Source organism: Cantharellus anzutake (genome assembly GCF_015039405.1).
Source record: "Cantharellus anzutake strain C23 chromosome Unknown EI90scaffold_486, whole genome shotgun sequence".
Lineage (NCBI taxonomy): Eukaryota > Fungi > Basidiomycota > Agaricomycetes > Cantharellales > Hydnaceae > Cantharellus > Cantharellus anzutake.
The window spans coordinates 25514-31513 of record NW_024067436.1 but is presented as its reverse complement, the minus strand read 5'-3'; positions in this window follow the sequence as shown (position 1 = coordinate 31513).

Below are 6000 nucleotides of genomic sequence, written 5' to 3'. Positions count from 1 at the left end.
ATATCCAACGCAGGAGCCCTACATACTCTTAGCGATATTTATACATCTCCGAAAGAGTATCGTCACTCCCAGCTACTCGCTCTGGAGAGCTCCGTCAACAGTCTTTACTGACTCATCATATGTTTGTCTTTGTACGGCGTGGTTTTTCAGCAGGTTGTGTCGCAATAATGGCCTCACCGGATCTTCGCTTGGGAAGGATGACCCCATGTTTTTTTCCCTCTGGTTGCGGGGGAAGTTGCCCAGCCAAACTTCTAATTTGTCCATCTCGGCTCGTCAGCACAAGCTCGACATTTGAAATCTTTCGTGGGTGTTTCTCAATCTCCCTATTTGTCCTCTTGTATTCTTAGTTTCAACGCAATAGACCGCTTAAAGTAACGGCAAGTATATCCACAAGAGTCGAAGCTTCACCCTCCCCAATCCCCCAATTCCCCAACACCATCACTGCCTCTAGCGTTCTACGAGCCGTGACGTCTATTTAGGCATTGTCAGCCTGCAGAAGCTGCACGAGTCAGTCTCGAATTCGATTTCCAATTGATCAGTTGGATCAGTCGTAGGGATCCAGCCTCAAGATGAATAGCGAGCGCTACGTTAGTTTAGCCACCCAAACAGTGAGCTCGCTGAATGGTCCCATGTTGGCCCGCATCTGCATCACCGTAAGATCGCATGCTCTATCTAATGGTCGCCAGAACGACTAGTTAACGCTAGCCCAGGATTATTTCGGGAATACTATGTTCGATGCCCTCGTCCTCCCTACTGCCCCAATTACGAACTATTTCAAAGAAACTACTGGCTTTGAACCAACTCATTTTACCCCTCAAAGTGCAACCCAATGCTGGCATTCCGTATCTGTTCTTACCAGACACATGTAATAGATGCCTCCCATTTCACGCGTGCCCAGGATATCGCAGGGATGCTCCTCAAGGGCAAGATAATTGTCGGATACCAGCTTTGGCTTTCTTTGAGCGTAAGCACCCCAGTCACCATTCTACCAATATCCTCCTGAGTCGTTCCGTGGCGCAGGCTCTGGGACTCTCCCATCCGGCCGATCAGACTCGAGACTGTGGAACCTACTTCCCATTTCAAACCGCCATCACCCCAGGGTTAGTGATGTTGATGCTGACCAGGCACACTCTATGTTGACGCTCCAGTAGTGAGGACGGTTTCAAATCGTTGATTAGACACTTCATGAAGTGGACGATTCGGGATGTCCTCACCAACACTGTGAGTGCTTGTGCCGTATACTCACCCCAAAACCCGAACTGGCTATCCTCTGACAGGTCGAGGATGCGCGCGCTGCCATGGACCTCTTTCGATCCGTAGAAGTTGATTGGGAGGCGCTAATCGCCAGGATGGTTTGGCCGTGTCTGCTTCCTCCCCCCGAATATTTGAATTGCTATTCGTAGGGGGATGTCGGTCATTTTGTTCATCACGGCCATCTATAGATTATCCGACCCTCCATCGGTGCTAGTCTAAATGTTCCATATATGTATAAGCCTTGCTGGAATCAGCCGACCTCACACTAGGCAGGTGACCAGCCTCTATCAAGGTATATAATATGGACGAAGTTATTGTGCATGGCACCGGCGCTTTGTCTTTCCTCATCGAGAAGGATCACGTGCTTTAGAATTTTCTAATTCAGTTTCGCAAGCCAAGCGCTGACTAACTTGCAGCCAAAAACACTCAGCTCTCCTTGTTGTTGGTCCTCAGACCCCTTGGAAGCTATGAAGGGGTTTATAAGTGTAGCGCGAGCTTCTCGTAGAGGGACGCTCGGGGCCCAAAGCCTCGCACACTCTCCACGGTGACAGATGCACGTCTGAATGAGAGTCGCAGCAGCGCAACGCTCGCTCATATTGTTATGTTTAGGCCGCCCCCACCCAACAGATGACTGTCCTGCCGAACAAATTGAGAGTTGTTACTGAGAATTCGTACGGGCATTTTAGCTCTCTCGGTGTTTACATCGATGCAGGTTCGAGGTACGAGTCGGCACGAATGTCTGGCGTAAGCCACATGCTAGATCGGATGGCATTCAAGGTATGGACGTCCAAAACCCCTGATTGTTGATTTTCGCTAATTTTCCCGCAGTCCACAGAATCCTGCAGTGCGGCGGAGATGTCTTCTGCTGTTGACTCACTCGGTGGCCAAATCGTGTGCTCGTCTTCTCGGGAGAGTATGATGTACCAGTCATCCCACTTTAATTCTGCGACTCCTCTTGCTATGTCTCTGATGGCGGATACAGTGCGGCGGCCTCTGTATCTTTCCGAAGAAGTGAACATGCAACGTGATGCAGCCGCGTACGAAATAAGGGAGATTAACACCAAACCGGAGATGATACTCCCAGAGATATTGCACCAAGTTGCTTATCAAAGCAACACTATAGGGAATCCTTTACTATGTCCAGAAGATCGCTTAGCGCACATTGATGGTAATCTGCTGAGAGAGTTCTCGCAGACATGGTTTCGACCGGACAGAATAGTCATTGCTGGGGCGGGCTTGTCACATGAGGAGCTCGTCGAGCTAGCAGATAAGCACTTTGGTGATCTCAAAGCTCCTCCAGCGTTGGAACCATCCCAAGCGGCGAAGAACGTTTTGCCTCATCTCCTCAGCCCCACTCACATACCGTCACCATCACTATACAAGTCATTAACAACCGCTTGCCACAGCTTTTCTAAGCCCGAAACCGATAGCAGAACCTTCCTTCTCCACACTAGCATCGGCGAAGGCGCGATACACGGGCGGACATCTGTTCCTACATCGGCCAGACGAGGAGTTCAATCATGTTTATATTGCATTCGAAGGCTTCCCCATAAATAATGATGATATATACACACTAGCCACTATTCAGATGCTTCTTGGTGGAGGCGGGAGTTTCTCAGCTGGTACGTCTGCCTATTCCTGCTTAGAGAGCCATCGATGGACTTGTAAACATAGGTGGTCCCGGGAAGGGAATGTATTCGCGGTTGTACACCCACGTACTCAACCATCACGCACAAATCGATCATTGCTCCGCGTTTCATCATATTTACTCTGACACCTCACTGTTTGGGATTGTAGGAACATCATACCCTTCAATGGGCCAGACGGTCTCGTTCCTATCATGATCCACCAACTTGCCTTGCTGGCTCATGGGGATATACCCGCCCCGGAACTTTCCCGAGCTAAGAATCAGCTAATGAGTTCACTGGTGATGGCGTTGGAGAGCCGAGCAGTTGAAGTAGAGGACCTTGGACGCCAGGTCTTAGTGCATGGACGGAAAATTAGTGTGCAGGAAATGTGTGCCAAAGTGGAGAAGGTGTCTGCCGCAGACGTACGCCGAGTAGCAGATGAAGTGTTCGGCACCGCTGCGCGGACCCAACCAACTGTCCTTATCATGGGAAGGGAAGATGCGCCGGATTGGAAACGCTCGTTCCGACAGTACGGTGTGGGTCGTGACGAGTAGATCGCTTCTTTCACAAGCCATCGAAGGGGTCTGAGTAAGTATGTCTTATCAGTATTCTGATATGCGATATGGCGATCGTGATTCACGTCAGTTGTATTATCATAGCTATTTCGAGGAAACCAAAACCAAAACTGAAGGAATTGAATAAAGAAGATAATGGATTCATATCACCCTAGACATTCCTACTCGAGCTCCTCATGGCTGTATTGTTGACAAGCCAATTTCAACGTGGTTCAGCTTTACGGGTTACAATAACATCATGGCTTTTGGTGCCCTGCTTTTCTTATATTGAATTGCATCCTTACCACAGCGAGGAGTTCGTATGTACATGTATCTGGTAATCCTATCGAAAGAAGCCAGAATCATCAGAAGCCCACTAGGTAGGATTTCAGTCTCTGTTAGGCAGGACTCCAGCTTCTATGACTTCGTAATATTAGATCGATAGTTAAGGTGCTCACCTCGTGGCTAACCTAACTATGCCCGATCAGCCCGCATCTTGTTTAATGGCAGCAGTCGCTATGACAGTTCAGTGCACTGTCAACACGGACTTCCCGTTAAAGAGAGGCTGGTCACCTGCCTAAGGTACACGGAGCCAGGCGATCGGTCTATATACTAGTGTTGCTCTGACTGGCACGATCCGCGCGCACGTGCAGTCGGTGACAGGGAATTGACACGCACGTCGGTGTCGGTGCGTCGCTTTGGGTGCCAAGCGAACGTCAAGAATCCCATCACAAAATCGCCCTGCGCTGCGTCAGTGACTCGGCATTTTTTTCAATATATGAGTTACCACCCAATCAGGCACGTATAGTAATGTGAGGGGCTCTTACGTCTCGTCCCCGTGCCTATCACCGCAAAGTTTGAATTTATCCCCAACTCCCGAATGGTGGGACTACGAGCGCTGCTGTCAGCCACGCTTGGCGCTCCTCTTTGCAATCTTGTTACATATCCGAATTTGACTCTAAGCGTCCCGTCCAGAGCGCCCGCCGGCGCCAACGTTGTGCAGGACAACTTTCTAGGCATCTCGATAGAGTTGAACATAGTAAACACGCTGAGTGAGTTTTCGTGAGAACCATACAGAGTCAAAGCCTTTATTGGTTCGGGCCTTTTGCATGTCTTTTATTTGGCGAATTTCCCTACCAGTTGGAGAGTCGCCCGAGTCGATACCAACGCCAGTCATCAACCTTCTTTCAGCCTTGTCATGGCGCGTTACACAACCGCTACGGCTGCGAGTTGGAGGGAACAGCGTAGATGCAGGCTCCAAATATGACCCTAGGGCGAAGACAATGATCAACTTTAACCTCAATTCTACGATCCGGGATTTACCTGATTTACCAGTGACTTATGGACCTCAACTCCTGACAACCCTGAAGGTCTTGCTATCTGACAACGGTTCCGATCTTATAATTGATCATGATTTGTTAGAAACTGGGTGATGCAGTGGGCGGCAGTACGCATGTACTTGGGTTGTCCCTCCGTACCCCCGAGAATGTCACGGACGTCATTCAATTCGTCTATGATTCTCAGCATGTCTTAGGAGATTCCTTGATAACGCTGCAGCTGGGTAACGTAAGTCCATCAGACCGCAATTCATGGTATCGGAGTTTACTCTTGAGGGTTCCAGGAGCCAGATATGTTTATTATTCATGGTTATCGTCCCGGGAATTATACCAGGCAGCAATATGTGAGGAGCATTTTAATTCCCCTTGTCAACAGCTTCTAACTCCTAACCCCCGTCAGTACGACGAATTTGGCACAGTAACAAGCCAACTCCAATCCTCGTCTTTTGGGGATCTTGTCCCCAAGCCGACTCTCGGTGCACCGTCCTTCTGCTGCTTTTGGTATGCCCTTCCGCGGGTCCTTTTCTGGCATACTGAATGCAACGTCACCGCAAAGGAACCTGAATGACTCGTTCCGAGAAGGCTTCATAGCTCGGAATAATGAAGTTCTCAACTATGTCATGTGCGCACATATACCTTCATCATCGTGATAGTTGACGAATGCGGATTATGCGCTTCACTCCAGGTACCAGCATTATCCAGAAACATCATGTGTTCCTGGCACATGGAATCTCTCATACTTTCTTGATCATACCAACGGTAATTCCAGTTCACTCCATTTCCTTCCATGATGCTCATGCCGCCATTGTTTATAGTGGTTCAGCTTGCTCGAATACAAGCACCTGGGGTATCCCTAGCGAGGGCTGCGGGAAAGCCCGTCATTCTCTTGGAGTTCAACTCCGTGTCATGCGGTGGGAAGCGAGGACAATCAGACACAGCAAGTGTTTCCTCGTGCTTGTACATGTGTACAAGGTACTAACGTCTTGGTACGTAGTTTGGCGTTGCGATGTGGACTATAGATTATGTCCTATCACTTGCAGTCAACAATTGGACAGCGGCATACATCCACACCCGAGAAGCGGGGATCTCGTACAACTTAATCAATCCCCCTAACCCCCGTAATTCGGCTTGGAGCGTTGGTCCTCAGTATTATTCCTTGTTATTCCTCGCAGAGGCGTTGCAAGGTGTGCCTGGAGATCATTCGGGCTCAGTCATCGTCGCGGACCT